This window comes from Notamacropus eugenii, chromosome 1 (genome assembly GCF_028372415.1).
Source record: "Notamacropus eugenii isolate mMacEug1 chromosome 1, mMacEug1.pri_v2, whole genome shotgun sequence".
In the NCBI taxonomy this organism is placed as follows: domain Eukaryota; kingdom Metazoa; phylum Chordata; class Mammalia; order Diprotodontia; family Macropodidae; genus Notamacropus; species Notamacropus eugenii.
In genome coordinates this window covers 419,733,625-419,749,866 of record NC_092872.1, presented here as the reverse complement: position 1 = coordinate 419,749,866, position 16,242 = coordinate 419,733,625, and the positions used below count along the sequence as shown (strand labels likewise).

General features: G+C 40.2%; 1 protein-coding gene across 6 annotated transcripts in view; it reads right to left on the bottom strand.

Annotated features, from left to right (window-relative positions):
• The window catches only part of PHF20 (PHD finger protein 20), a 118,742-nt gene extending 104,095 nt beyond the window's left edge, over positions 1-14,647 (bottom strand). For 5 of the 6 annotated variants that reach the window (XM_072631373.1, XM_072631376.1, XM_072631377.1 and 2 more), the window contains exon 1: positions 13,014-13,100. The gene's annotated coding sequence lies outside the window, so the exon portion shown is untranslated. Of the gene's footprint in view, positions 1-13,013; positions 13,101-13,486 lie in introns of those variants that run through there. The other variant, XM_072631374.1, reaches the window with a different exon arrangement.
• Positions 14,648-16,242: the final 1,595 nt, after the last annotated feature.

Here is a 16,242-nt window from a genome sequence, read left to right as displayed (position 1 = left end):
GATAGATAGATAGATAGATAGATAGATAGATAGGAGATTATATAGGGCAGCTAGGTGGTGCTGGTCCTGGAATCAGGAAGACTCATCTTCCTTGGACACTCAGTAGCTGCGTTCCTGGGCAAGTCACTTAACCTTGTTTGACTCAAGTTTCCTCATATATAACATGAGATACAGAAGGAAATGGTAAACCACTCTAGTATCTTTGCAAAGAAAACTCCAAATGGGGTCACAATAAGTACATGACTGGAAAAAAAAATGAATATCTAGATACATTTGAGTCTGTATGTTGTTCTCATACCTATATGAGAGAACAAAAGACAGAATAACTTCAGAAGGACTTTGGAAAGGGTCACAAAGAAATATATTTCTTCTTTGTCATCTGTTAACTTTTAGTTCTATTTTGTTAAATCCTAAGAATGCATGCCTTAAATCTATCCGTTTAAAAAATCTATTTCTTAAATATTTCATTGCTGTAAAATATGATTAACACGGATTAATTTGGCTGAACTTCATTTTTTCCCCCTCTAAAAAAAATCTGTATTATAAGAGTGAGATCAATGGGTAGGAAAAGAGGGAGGACTATATTAGAAAATGAAGATAATTTAGAAACAAAAAAGATATTAATACAATTAAGAATTAAAAGATGTTATTCATTGTATATATTTGATCGTCTTAAGTGATTATTAAGTTTATGATTAAAAATTTGTATAAAGTAAAGGAAAAGTAAACTCTCAATAATACAAGAAAAGGAAAGAGGGCTTTCCAGCCCTTGTTTAGCCATTGTGTACATTGTAAAGAGGAGGTTTGGCAAAGGCTGAGACATGAGAAAGCAGTGAGTTGGTTGATTTTCATTTGCTTTGCATTTTAGAGGAGAAAAAGGATTTGTCTGGAGAATGGAAGGAAGAAATATGAGATGAAGTTGGGAAAGTGAGATGCTGCCAATTGTGGGTGGTCTTTAATGTCAGACAATTTCAAATTTGTTTGACATTTACTACAGAATTTTGAGCAGCGATATGACCAGATTTATGCAAAAGAAAAAACATTCACCCACCTTTGTGAGAGATGGATTTCTACAGGTGTATAAAGAAGTTAGATATATTAGAAGGCTATGGCAACAATCTAGGTAGAGAGTAATGAGGGATGAACTCCCATGGTGGGTAGCAAAGTGAATTATGTATAACTTGGAAAACAATATACAGTAACTACAACAATGTAAATGGAAAGAATAACATCAAAAAAATTAAAATTAAATGCAATTAAATTATAATGACCAAGGTTGGGCCCAAAATGGAGATAAAGGAAGGTCACCTAGCTTCTTTACTGGTAGAGGATTACAGCAGTTGAACACGGTATGCAGTGTCAGTATGTAATGTCAGACTTTTTCAATATGTGAGCTAGATTTGCTGAAACTTTTTCTCTCTTCCTTTTTATTATTTACTATAAGGAATAAATCTCTGAGAGGGGTATTTTTGTGCAAGAAAGCAGAGCAGGAAATATGTGATATAAAAATAAAAGATCCCCAGAAAAAAATTTCTTAAAGCAACCAAAAGAATAATAACTATTGATCTATATACCTATTTGCCCATCTATACAAATTCGTCATGAGTCATTTTTTACTTGGTTATGAGAAAGCCTCTGATTTTTTTTAAAAGGTCTTACAGGTTTTTAAAATAAGGTGTCTATTATCCATACATCAAAATCATTCATTTAAGATTCCTTGAAAGATCTAACAGAAATAAGCCTAATCAATGACTCCCTGATAGTAAACATCAGGTGGCATATAAAATAGGAAGACATGCTCTCCAAATATATTTGCCAGTATAATATAGAAGACCCAGAAGAAACTTCTGGTCAAAAATGATTCTTGGTCAACCGTGAAGTCCTCCAGATGTTGTTTGCAGATAACATTGTGCTGAATTCATTAACCCCCAAAATATTGTAGAGCTTCCTAGAAATGAACCACATAACCAAAAGTGTTTGGCCTGTCCATCTGTATAGCAAAGATCAAGTGGATGAAGAATTATCTATTGCCTAGATTTCAACATGCATTTAGATGGACAACCATCTATACTAAAGTACAGATGTTTGTATAGATACACATATAAACCCAGTATAACAGAGGTATAATATAGAAGTACTACAGAACTTGTCCTACAGTGTGTACATATGGGGCAGATGGTATAGATCAGTTCTTAACCTAGATTTCATATGAGCCAAAAAAAGGTGAAGAATTCCTTCATTAGATGGACAAGATAAGCCCAAAATGAAGAAAGAAGAGAGGTTTGATTACCTTCAAGATACTACAATTTATTTACTAATCTCTAAACTTTTCATGAAAGCAAAGTCTGGATCAAACTATGTGGCAGCAAGATATGAAATAAAACATTTTCACAGAATTAAAAATGAGTATCACCCAGACGACAAGAAAAAGACAAATGATGTGTTTATGCAGTCTGGAACATAAAACAATTAAGGAATGTTGAAGAAAGAAATAAAAGACATCATCGAGGAACTGTATGATGAGAAAATAAATGGGCTGATCATGTGGTAAGAATGAAGAATGGTAGGTGGACAGCCAGCCTGCTCCACTGGCACCCTGTCCATATCAGGAGTATGAAGGAAGGCTTGGAGAAGGTTGGATGGATCTTTGTGTTGAACTAATGGGAGAACAGGAGTAGCAGAAGCACAGGAAGGATAAATATGCATAGGTTACTTAGGTAGAGCTAATTTCCAGAATCTATGAGAGCACAGATCCATTCGAGTGGAAGGTTTTTATAAAAAATATTATTCTGTACTTTGTACATCTTTGTCTTTGTTGACAGTTGTTTAAAATAAATATAAAATAAAATAAAGGACAAGAACTCAACAGATGAAGAGGAACAAACAGAAAGCAGTCAGCATTGATTAGGAGGCTTAGAGAACAGGTGTGTAGCTTTGTTTACCGGGTTTAGGATTGCTTTGTTTTTAGAAGGAGGCTAGAAGTTTGTTTGTATGAGAATACACTTAGGAAATTAATGTGAAATAAGGCTGGAAAAAGGTTGAGCATCAGGACCTTGGATGCCAGCAGAGGAGTTTGAAATTTGTTTGGCAAGCAATTAAGCATTTAAGATTTGGAGACATAGAAAGGATCAACCCTATGCAAAGAAAAAATTACTTTGGCAGCAAGATAAAGGCTACTTTAGTAGCATTCTGCACCTAATAGACTCTTAATGAGTACTCCTTGAGTATGGATTAAATCCATCCAGTTCTAATCACTCAGTTACATCCCTAGATGCTTAGAGCAAAGAGGGTGAATTCGTGGAGGTAGGAGTAGAAGGTTAATGGCTCCAAGGCTGACGGGTGTAACTAACCACAGGTCAGGTCCCAGTGTGCTTTGGGAACAGTCTCAAAGTAATGTAGTATGTAAGTCTGTAGAAAATTGGAAGCATAGGGTTTCCTCAGTTTAGGAAGCAGGATGAGAACAAGTTCTTAGAACTTGTGGAAACACTAGATAAAACTTCAAGGGAAATAGGGCCTAATATAAACTGATACAGTAAAGCAAAACCAGGAAAACAATTTAAATGGCTACAGCAATGTAAATGAAAGGAACAATAACAACACAATCAAAACCAAATACTGTAAAATTATAACGACCAAACTGGACCTCGGAGGAGAAAAATGAAAAGACACCCTGAGCAGGGAACATGGGTGTGGAACACTTCATATAATATGAGAGTTTGTCAGCATTTTAGTCTCAATTTACTGGTTATTTACTAGAAGGGAAAGGATTAATATTTTTAATTTTTTTAATATTTTTTTGGAGAAAATGGAATAGAGTGGGAAATGGTGATATAAAAACAAGATATCAATAACATTTTTTAATTGTCTATGACTGATAAAGGGAAATATTAATACCAACTTATTCTATCATCTGAAACCAGAGAGTCTACCTTTAATGAAGGGGCAAGCCTGGATGTTTAATAGCCATAGTAAAGTTATCCCCAGTAATTTTCCTACTCTTCTGTCTACTGTCACACAATGAATATTTAAAAGAGGGATTCAAACATTATTTTCTTTCCTGACAAGCTCTTTTTCTGTGGCTATACCATTTATTTCTCCAACATATATATACATCTGAGAGTTTTGGAAAGTATTGGGCTAAAGGTTAGGGGACATCAGTCAGAGACAAAATTGGGGTAAATAGGTATGTGATCTTATCCAGAAGACCCAAGCTAAGGCACAGGAAGCTAGTGTCAAACATGGGTTCCTTTGTCTGTTTATCATCTCCCACTGACAGATATCCAATATCTGCACTTGGGGTAGTTTACCAGCACCCTTCCCAATCTGCCCTCTCCTTCCAGAAAATAGATTGTGTCACTGGACCCAGATGGCTCAGGAGAAGAAAGTGAGGCTGGTGACCTTGTACAGCCCTCTCTCCCTCAAAACAAAGTCAAGTGCAAGTCATGTCATCATTTCTCTCATGTCATGGTCCTCTTCAAAAACAAAGGATGAACACAACCTGTGAACAGACCAAGCTACCTTAAATGGGAATCCAGCTAGCCAGGTAAACCATTCCCCTTCCCTTCCTTTCTCTTCCTTTCCCTTCCTTCTTTCTTGTCTTCCCTAAAGCCTTGGACCCTGTGCACTCTAAAGCCCATGGATTGAACAGCGGAACAGTGAAGGGTCTCTGCCCAACCTCCACTCAAAGGCTGGTTTTGGATCCTCCTGGCTTAGAGTGAATGTCAGGAGTAACAATTTCTCTCCGAAACAACAATCCTGAGGCTCCTGCCCCTCGCAGAGTGATTTATCTAATTATTTTCTCTTTTCAATTAAAGGGACCATCCCCTTGACTACCTTTTAAAGAGGCCAATGCAGCAAATGGGTATCACCTCACTTTAAGTGAGTACCTGAAAAGGTCTTAGCCTAAAAGGCCAAGGTCTCTCATTGCATCCTGGACCATTTCCAGTCATCTTGATGAATATCTGGTCACGGGATCCAGATGGCTCAGGAGAAGAAAGTCAGGCTGGTGACCTTGTACAGCCCTTCCTCACTCAGAACAAAGACAAGTGCAAGTCATGTCATCATTTCTCTCATGTCATGGTCCTCTTTGAAAACAAAGGACGAACACAACAAGGCTCTGTGGGAAACCACTAGAGGGCACAATGGATAGAGTACTGGGCCTGGAGTCAAGAGGACTCTAGCCTCCCACACTTACTAGTAGTGTAACCCTGGGCAAGTCGGGTAAGTTTTGCTTAAGTTTTATCATCTGTAAAATGGAGATAATAATAGCACCTATCTCCCAGGGTTGCTGTGAGAATCAAATGGGATAATGGTTGTAAAGTACTCAGTGCAGTGCCCGGACATAGTAAGTACTATATAAATGTTAGCTATTATTTTTTACTTATTTTTAGTTTTCCATATTTACTTTTATAAGATTTTGAATTCCAAATTTTCCCTCCTCCCTCTCTCTTCCCTTCCTAAGAGGGCAGGCAATCTGATATAGGCTACAGATGTACAATCATATTAAACATATCCCACCTTAGTCATGTTGTGAAGGAAGAATCAAAGCAAAAGGGAAAAATAACACCCGAAGTTGTTATAAGAATTAAATGGGTACTATGTGTAAAGCTTTGCAAAACTCAAAGTGCTAGATCAATGCTAGCTGTTATTGCCTAATTATGACTTTGCCATTTCCTTTGCCATTTCATCATCTTTGTCTCATCCCCTCAACAGGGATGGATCCCAGGGCGCTATCCTAGGCCCACTGTTCTAGATGCTATAAATTCAATTATTGTCTCTATAACAGTCTCCCAATAAAGTTCTCAGTCATCTAAGCAGCAATCCTACATCACCCTCGGCCTACCAGACCTCTCTACCTGGATGTTCCATAGATGAATCTCAAACTTGTCTTGACCAAAAACTAGTCATTGCCTTCTCCCTAAAAGCCACCCCCTTGTTATGATATCCTATTTCTTTTGAGGGCAGCACTATCATTCCAGAGAATCACTTAGTTGGCCCAACAGACAGAGTTCCAGACCTAGAGGCAGAAAGACCTGAGTTCAAATCAAGTCTCAAACACTTTCAAATTATGTGACCTTGAGCAAGACGGTTAAACAGTTTGCCTCAGTTTCTTCATCTGTAAAAATGGGGAAAATAACAGCACCAGAGTTGTTGTGAAGATCAAATGAGATGTAATTGTAAAGTTACATAGTAATCTGGCTTATAGTAATCCATATATAAAGGTTAGCTATTCTACCACCTGGCTCATATTAATCTCTATATAAAGGTTAGTTATTCTATCACCCAAACATCCAACAGTTCCACCAACAATTCTACCACCCAAACATCCCTCTTATCTAACTTCTCTCCATGACAGCTACCCACCTGTTCAGCCCTTTACCTTGCCTGGACTATCTAACAGAGCCAAAGATGGAATAAAGATTTATTAGACACCAACTACATACCAAGCACTAAAGATACAAATACAAAAGCACAGGTGGTCTCTGTCCTCAAAAAGCTTACGTTGTAATGAAGGAGATGATGTCACATACTATATAAGGTTGTCTGAGAGAAGTATCTTGGTTCAGAAAGCTACACTGATACTGAGTGGAGACAGGGGAGCAATTTAACATATCCTTTCAGAAGCAGTGACAGAGTTGATTTGATTATGGTTCCAGCACCCAAAGGGGAGGAGGGGGTGAGGAGCTTGAGTTCATGATAGTACAGAAATGATTCAGGGAAGATGGTAGACAGTGGAGTGAAGCCTGGCTGGAACCAGACCTAGATAAAGTGGGCAACTGAGGCAAGCACCAATCAGGACAAAAGAATTTTCAAGGAAAGATTTAAATCTTCTAGGGTGAAATTCTACTGGGCTAGTCCCCAGACCATCATGGTGTATGGTAAAATGTAACCTCCTAATTGGCCCCTCCTTCTCTTCAATCTATCCCTCTCCACACAATTACCAAGTTAACATAATAGTTCTAATTCACAGATCTAACTACATAACTCCCTTGCTCAAAAATTTCATTGGCTCCCTACTGCCTCTAGGGTAAAATACAAACTTCTTTGCTTGGAGTTTAAAGTCCTTCAGTCTATCGTTAAAGACTATATACTCTCATATTTACTCATTCATACATTCTACTTCCCAGCCAAACTGGCATTTTTGATGTTCCTCAGACGTAGCTCCCCTCATATACACCAGTGCTTCCTGCATTATCTGTCCCACGTGTCTGGAATTCCCAAGTTCCTTCAGAGCATGGCTCCAGTGCCAATTCCTCTAGCTCTGAAGACCTTTTCTGATTAATGCTTACTCTCTACTCCAAAATTACTTTGCACTGTATTTCATATATGAGATATTATGTATCTAAGTATATGTTGTATTCCCTTCTCCCCTCTCTACTCCCTCCCCACCCCCCCCAACCCCCGGTAGAATTCAAGCTCTCAAAGGGTAAAAAGTTCTGTTTTTTGTTTGTATTCCCAGTGGCTACATGATAAGAAATATTCAATAAATATATGATGAATTGAACTGAATCATCTAACCCTGCCTTGACATATTAAAGAGGAGGAAACAGAGGTCCAGAAAGGGAAACTGACTTATCTAAGGTCACAAAGTTAGTGTGAGATGGGAATAGAAGCATGGGCTCCTTATTTTCTAGTTCTATATTCTTTCCCTTTTGCTTATGGACACGAATATTTTTAACTGAATTATAATGCCTCCCCAAAGAGTAACTCAGCTAATTTTAAAGACATACAAAAACTACATTTAACAAACAATTAGTTCATTTTTCCTATTAAATTTATTCTTGAACCAACTCTTATAAATGCCTCTTAAAAACAAGACATTTAACTGTTTGGAGGTTGTCCATCCTTTTACCTATGTAATCCTGAAAAGCAAGGCTTAATCTTTCTTGGGTTTTGTATGATTCTTATGAAGATAATAAAATTGATAGCAGCATCAAAAGATGTCCATGAGAAAATATTTTGGAAATAGAAGAAAGTGTAATTTACAATTACCATGCACCAAAGTACAAACAAGAATCACTATGACTTGATGAAAAGTGATTTTAAAAAAAACTATCCCCCCGCAAAAAAATTCACTAGCCCCCTACAAGAGGAATGTGGAAATCTGGGTGCTCAGGCACCAGCAGCACCTAGAGAAGCATACTTAGTTACTCCATCCTACCCAAACAACAATAGTTCCTTGGTGAGGCAGGTTGGGAAATTTCTTCCTTTTCTAATACTAAAGAGAAGTACATAAATGCAGGGGAAAAAATAGGGGACAAGTGGAGCAAAAGCAGGCCTCCTCTATGTCAATGACTCATTTCTGGGTCCCTGAAGCCACTTACTTATCCTTCTGAGGCAAAGTAAGCTATTCCACAATCTGTGGAAAACATTCATTCATTAACCACAACCAGACCAAGCATCAGCTATCAGAGGGAGGAAAGAGGGTTACTCTCTGCATTCTGCAAGTAAAGGGGTAGGGGAGAAAGGAACACATTCACCTTTATTATTGGGAAGCGAGACTTCAAGATACAGAGTTGAGTTTCTGACAATATAAACTCAGCTTAAAAGTACAGCCACCCTTCTCTCTCGGTTCTGCTCTTCTTCTTTATTAATAATAAAATTAATATTCATATAGCAATCTAAGGTTTCCCAAATACTTTATATACATTATCTCAAATGAGACAGGTAATGCAAATATTATTAATTCCATTTACAGATGAAGAAACTAAGGATCAGGGAGATGAAAGATTTGCCTGTAGATAAAAAGATAAAGATAAAAAGATAAAAAGATGTTAGTGTCAGGATTCTAACCGATATTCCCAATCCAAATAGGACATTTTATTCATCATGCAAAGCTGCATCTTTCAGCAATTCCAGGCCTCTAGTCTCCACCTACTTTCACACAAGCACCCTGTTTACACTCAGTATGAGTCATAGCTGGCTCCTAAGATTTTATGAAGTTTCACAAGCTTCCATAATTCATGAAAAAAAGGGCATAATTGGGCCTGTCCAAGATGCAATTATTTGGGCCTACAAGAATTAAAATTGACAAGTCTAAATTTCTATGAGTTAGTAGCCAGGGAGTCAAAAAACTCTTAAGGATCCACCCCCAGTGTGCCTAGCACTGCCTGTTCCCTGAAGTTCCTCCTTTTGCCAGCATTTTTGCAGGCTCTGTGGCTAGATGGATCATTCTGGCCAAAAAGACAGGAAAGTTGTTTGCAAAGCAATTTAATTGTTTTTTCTAAAAATGGAGTTCACATTTAGGATTTTCTTTTTAATTTTCAAAAAACAGGCTACAACCCATTTGATTCCAAGTAAAGAAAAACCAATCAACTTTTTCTATGCTCCAACTTCCCACACAGGTTTGGAAAGGCATTGTGGCAAATCTGCACTCCCTCTCTCTTCCCCAAAGAAAAGCAACACTACAGATGCAACTTTTAAGTCATCTGTCTTGGCAAGGAGAAAACAGGTTTTCCTGAGGGAAGCATCTCCAACACAAGCAGAAAACTTAAGTGCAAGGGAAGGATGATTCAGAGAAAACATTTTTAAATATTCAAAGAGGCATGAAAAGATAACACATCAGAGTACCCAGAATTATGTAGAAAACCCTGATGCTCCATCAAAAAACGTCAATATTAACAGTATTTTCCCTCTTCTAAAATATTAAATTGTTCAGTGAATCAAAATTTTTAATGTTGCAAACATATCTGGCATTAAAATAAGCTTAATACTCTTTATTTTACTATAAAATTTCACCACCTTCCTTTTACCTCAGGAGGCCTTCAGATCAACATTTATGTTTTCCTGCAAAATAGTTCAAATTTCATTGATGTATTTATGTGTTCCATGTCCAAATAAAGAAGGTAGGTAATGCTGTTATATGGGGGGGGGTCCCAAAAATCTTAGTGCAGTTTAAGCTTTAACTGCATTGGTAGCTTGAAACTCCACTAAAATGTCTGGGACACCCAGTATACCATATGTGAATGTTAAAACAAAGTGAAGCAAATATAAGTATCAGGTAAAGTGTCTGAAAGTTTTCTTGGAAAATTTTAGGCAATTTTGAATTAATAGAGTACATAAATTGATTGAGGAGGTCGCGCACTACAAGGCTCTGGCACAGACAACAGACAGTGAACATGGAGAAAAGAAAAAGTATGCTGGATATGGACTGATCAAGAAAACACTGACCAGATAAGAGATGGAAGTCACTAAGAGTGGTAAGACTATTGAATAAGTGGGTAAAAAGCCAAAGGTCACATTAACTAGTTAGAGAAAAACAAGATCATATCCTCAAGGAAGGTAGTTTCCACCATTCTTACAGCTTTCATCTCAGCCTCATGTGAAACTAATGGTCCAGAGAAGAGAAGCTGCTCCAGAAGAGCAGTTTGGCAGAGATCTGACCATGGAATAAGATTGTTTTCAACAAAGGATCACTATACTGGGAAATAGTAGAAAGTAGGAAAAGGAAGAACTAAGAGATTTCTCCAATAGAATTACAGACAGCTTGCCACATTGCTATTTTCTTTCTCTGAGTCCATTTCCTCACCAGTAAAATTAATGGGTTAGACTAGACAATCTCTAAAGTGCCTTCTCAGGTTCTGACCCTGTTTTTTTTCTTTCTCATTCTGAACTCCATGTTCTCATGAACAGGGGAGGGTGCCACTGTCTCTCTTAAGAAATTTCACTTTCCTGTAAAGCATTAGAAAGCTAATATATCAAATACCCTTCAATATAGAGCTTTCTAGTTCCCTTTCTTCTCAACTGGCTTCATTTCTGTGCCAAACTCTCACAAATTCAGAAGACCCTCTTGGGAAGTGCTGCCTGTTCATCTGTCAAATATGGAAGGGTGATGGTCCTATGCCACACAGAAGAATGTTGAGAAATCAAAAACAGTCCCCAAACAGTTCATTATTCCCAAGATGTTGGCCTCCACAAAATTTACTATTAGAGAAATAAAAATACACAAAATTTTTGTAACTTATGACAAAGAATAATTTTATTAACTGACTTTAACATAATAAAATGTATTGAGATATAGTGTCACTGTATTATACAAAAGGAAATATTTAGACGTTTTACAATTTTGACAGCACTCATGGCAAACTATTAGAGAACTTTTGACTGATTTTTCTAAAACTAAGTAGAAGTGGATTAGTCAGAAAAGGAGAAAAAACAATTGCTAACTCCTATCTTACCTTATCTCTACCATCTAATATCTAACAAAAAAAACTGGCCTTTGTAAAGTGCTTTAAGGCTAGAGCATCCCATAATAGAGAAGAAATACAGAATGGCTTAATCCACAGATTTAAGTCAGAGACAGAATCCAGAGGCACTTTTCATACATAATACTTTATCAGTCATGGCTCAGAAATAACTAAAATATAACACCACTCTTCCCTAATGATGTAAGTGATCTGATTTAAAATTTCAATTTATTATAATTTACGGTTATATGGTCAACATGCACATATAACCCACATTTTATTAATATGCCATTTCAGAATATTAATTCTGAAAATACTGGTTAATTTAAAGTTTTTTATAGTTTCTTATAAGATTGGGGAGAAAGCAGGCAAAGAAGGGAAGAAACTAAGAATGCTGGAGGAATATTTTACTAAAATACAGGAAGCTTTCACCATCTCTGAAGAGGTAGGGTCTTAATGGGAAAAGGGAGGTGGAGGCAAACTGGCCAGCAAACGGCAAAGGAATCTCGTCACAGCCAATACTTCATATTCCTCCAATGTAGAAGATGAAATGTTATCCCGAAGTTGTCCAGGGGTGAAACTGGACAAGCTGCCGCCAAATGGCACTTCTGGGATTTCTTCCTGGTGAGAAGGGGCAGAGGACACGTGGAGAAGAGCCCAGTATGCAAGATGCTGGGCTAGAGAATCTGAGATTTCGTAAAAATCCAGGTGAAGGAAGCAGGGATGGCTTCCCACCACAGATGGGTGGGGAGAAGAGTGGCTCTTCCCAACTCCAATCGTTTCAATTCCGAATGAATCTGAGCTCGGAGAGCAGCTCGTCCTTGACTCCAGACCGCCTCGGGCAGCATAGAGGCAGTTACCTCAACCCAGCAGGGGGCCCGGGCTGGAGCTGCGGCCAACCTGGACTGCCTACACCTAGCAGGGCACCAGGGCGGAGAAGCCAGAAAGGGGCCCTGCTCCGCTCTGGAAATCACGGGGCTCGGAGGTTGTCTGCGTTTCCCCAGAATCACTGTGAGCGGGGGCCACGGAATGGGGGGGAATGTAGTCCCAAAAAGGAGGGGGGAAAGGGGAAGACCTGAGAAACAGACGGGGATGCATTTCCCCGCCAAGGGCAAGTGCTAAGCAAAGACGGGCCACTTCTAGGAGGAAAAGGGGATTAGCAAAAGGGGAGGCGCACTTCGCCGTGCGGAAAAGAGCTTAGGAAAGAGGGGGAAGCACTTCCTCTATGAGAAAGAGATGGGGGGGACCGCACTCCTCCAATAGAGGAAAGGGGGGAAGCACTTCCCCGCCCGAAAAAGGACTGAGCCAAGGGGGGGCACACTCCTCCCACGAGACAAGTAAAGGGAGCGCACTCCCCCATGGGGAAGAAGAGTGAAGGGGGGGCACATTCCCTCCTGGAGCAAAGAGGGGTGCACCGCCCGCGAAGGGGCAGAGGGGAGCCAAGGGAGGGGGGGAATCTTCCCGAGCCGAAGCTGCACACAACAGATGCGGGAGGGAAGTGGCCCCGCTCGGCCGTGGCCCCCTCCCCCCGCCAGCCAGCCCCGCGCTCCGCTCCCCGCGGCGCCGCGTACCAGCCCCCATCGGGGCGGCGCCGATTGGCCGAGCCCGCCGTCAGTCCCCCCGGCGCCCCGGAGATTGGGCGCCGCTCTCACGCCGCCACGCTCCCGGCAGAAGTGCCCTGGCCTCCGCGGTGCGGGTGGGCAGCGGGATTGGGCGGAGGGAAGCCAGGGGAGCCTCGGGCCCAGAGTTCCAGAGCTCATCCCCCACCCCCGCCCCCCGCCCCCACCCCGCAGGCGGCCAGGCCTCCCATCCTGGCCGCGAGCTCACCTCACGGCCCCGCTCCGGCTGCGCCGCTCCAGGACCAACGGACAGAAGACGACTGCGTGCTCGGCATCACGTGACCTGCGAGGGGCGCGCCCAGCCTTCCCCCCCTCGTTCTCTCCGCTCCTCCCCTCCCTACCCCCCACCCCAAGCACCGCCACCGCTATGTGACGCAGCTCCTTCGGCCCACGCGCCCGATCCTCCGAAGGAGCCCCGCCCCCCGCCCCCTTTTCTCCCCCCACTTCACTTTCCTCGCCTGGTCCCTCACCTTCCCCAAACCCGCGCCGCGACTCCCGGAGTTGCCATGGAGACCCTCCTTCCCAGCGCAGTTCGGAGTCCCACTCGACGCCACAGAATGTGCAAAGTGGACGTCCTAAAAAAACCCAAGTCCAGCCGTGAAACCACGAATAGTGGGCACGACACGGCGCTCTGAAGTGTGTGGCCAAAGCCCCGTGAATCGGACCGCGCGATTCGGATACCTGGGACTGGAGAGATGAGAACTCGCTCACATCCAAGTCACCCTAAATTCACAGCGCTTTGTGAAGTGGACCTTCCTCGAAACGCCGTCGTGGATAAACCAAATCATTGTCCCCGTGTCGGGCAACTAAGTCTCAGTTCTTCCAGCCCTAAATCTCGTTGCACCCCATAACAAATTCGCGAGGTAACTGGACCCATGATGTGTATGCCCTCAGCTTTACAAAATGCTGTTTGAGCCTTACGCAGCCTTGCTAAGGCGTTCCTGGCTCTACCGTCTGTTTCACTAATGAGAAAGCTCTCGGAGGTTAAGTTCATGACTGCTTAGGACTGCCCAGCTGGCCAGCTGGAGGCTTCCGGGCTAACCCGAGAGTCTAGGACCATCCTGATGTACAAGATCCAGTGTGCATCTGAAAGTGTAACTGAAGGGAGCTGGGGATACAATGTTAAGATGTTGCCAGTTTCTTGGTTTGTCCTGACTTTGACAGGTCACTGAGTCAGTGGTGGAGATGTCACGGAAAGGCAACAGAGCCAATTAGTCTTTCCGAAGGTTCTCACAGCCCGGGGATGTGGGTTAGTGCACAAAAAGATAATTAAAAGCTCCACACTCCTTTACATCTTACAAAGCAAAACTTTCCTCGCACCCTGTGAAGGAAGCTCCAATCATTCTCATCCCCACTCTATAGAGGAGGAAACTGAAGCCCAGGGAGGTTTTTTGATCTAGACATGTCCACCCAGCTAGTAAATGACAAAACTGGAACTAAAACCCAGATTTGTTTCTTGAAAAAACTAATTTTATTTTTTGTTTCTAATTCAGTTCAACAAACATTTACTAACACTACTTATATTTCAGGAACTGGATACCAAAGGCTAGGGATACAAAGACAAAATGGTCTCTTCCCTAAGGAGTCTACAGACTAGTGGGGGAAAGCAGCATGAATATAGAAAATTAAATTCAAATTGTATACAAATTTCAGAGGAAGATATCTAGGTCAATGAACTTAATTTTACAATGATCTTATAATGGCTGCACAGTAAAATGTTACATTTGAAGTTGGATGTTTTATTCAGATACTTAAGTAGAACCTGATCACTTAGTTTATAAGCCTTTGGACAAGTCATTTAACTCTCTGAGCTTTGGGTTCCTAATAAAACAAAAAGAATTGAAAAACATGTTCTCTAAGGTTCTTTCAAGTCCTTAAATATTATTGATTCTACAAGATCCATCTTCTTTTTAAAAACTGATCTCTTGTTTTTGCATCTCCTTCATTTTTGATATGTCCCTGCCATAATGAGTATCCAGAGAGTCATCTCTTGAAACAAAAATTAGAAAAGGAGGGCAGGGAGCATTTCAGTAAAACTAACCAATTTGTTCACCAAGTCTGACAGTATATACAATGATCCACACCCATAGTTCTCCACCTCTGTAAAGAAGGAAAGGAAGTACATTTTCCCATTTCCTCTTTAGTGAGAAGCTTGGTCACTATAATTAGTGTTTTGACCATATGTTGTGTGATAGTTATCGAGTTTCTTTTTATTATGACTTGTATGTAATATGAGCCATTTTGTATTTACATTTGTTCTTCCTGTTTATATTATTGTCGTCATTGTGTATATTGTTTTCCTAATTCTGCTTTCTTCACTCTGCATTACTGAGACTCTTTTTTTTTTAAAGATAGTTATCTTCTGACTCAAACTAAACAGTTATCTCCTCCATGTCATACCCAACAAGTGGTCATGCAGTCTTTGCTAAAAGAACTTGAATCAATGCATTACTCCTCCCAGTAACCCATCCTTAGACAGTTCTAGTTAATTACTAGGAATTTCTTTCCTACATCAGACCTAAATGTTCCTCTTAATGTGCTTGATTTAAGAAAAAAAAATCTTCCTAACCATCAGAGCTATCTAAAAGTGGAATGGCTTCCTTGAGAGGTGAGAAGGTATGTCAAGTTACTTTGCTTTTGCTTCCTCAGAATTATCAAATTTTGCCTCCAAGGACTCCAGTGTGAGCAGTATCCTGAAGATATTTTTTCTCCCTTACTAGCTTACAGTATCAACTGTAATATCAATTCTACTAGGTACTTAACTCTCCCACTGATATTGATCTTGTATACATCCTACTTAATGGAGCTGTGTTAAAGGATTCTCATTTTGTAAGGTCAGTAATCTTAAGCACAATCGGAGAATGTCATACTTGTTGCTCAGAATCCCTGAGAGAACTCTTCTTTGAAATGCTTTATAGGGTTTCATATATGGTGTTGTGGAAAAAGTGCTGGACTTAAGAGTTGGGAGAGCCTTGAATCCAAATCCCACTTTCTAAACTTAGTAATTAGGTAGACCTAAAGTAAGGAAAACCTGAATTCTAATTTTGCCCTAAGACACTCACTAGCCACATTAACAATGAATAATTCCTTCATAAGCCTAGGCCTCAGTTTCCTGTGCAAAATGAAAGTGATAATACTTTTCTCTCATAGCATGAGATGTTTACAAATATTATAGAAGTTATTATTTGTGCCATCTTAAGATTCATTATCAATAGATTCTTATTAAGGTTAATTAAAAACAAGTTTTTGACAATATATTGTGTGATAGTTATCAGGTTTCTTTTTATTATGACTTGCATGTAATATGAGCCATTGTTATCATAAAGTCAGGATAAAAATGTTCTTTTTTTCTATGACTTTCTCCTGTACTAGCTCTTATCATTCCTTCAAAGTTGCTAGCTAGCAACTTCAGCACCCAGAGCAAGCATTAAGAAATT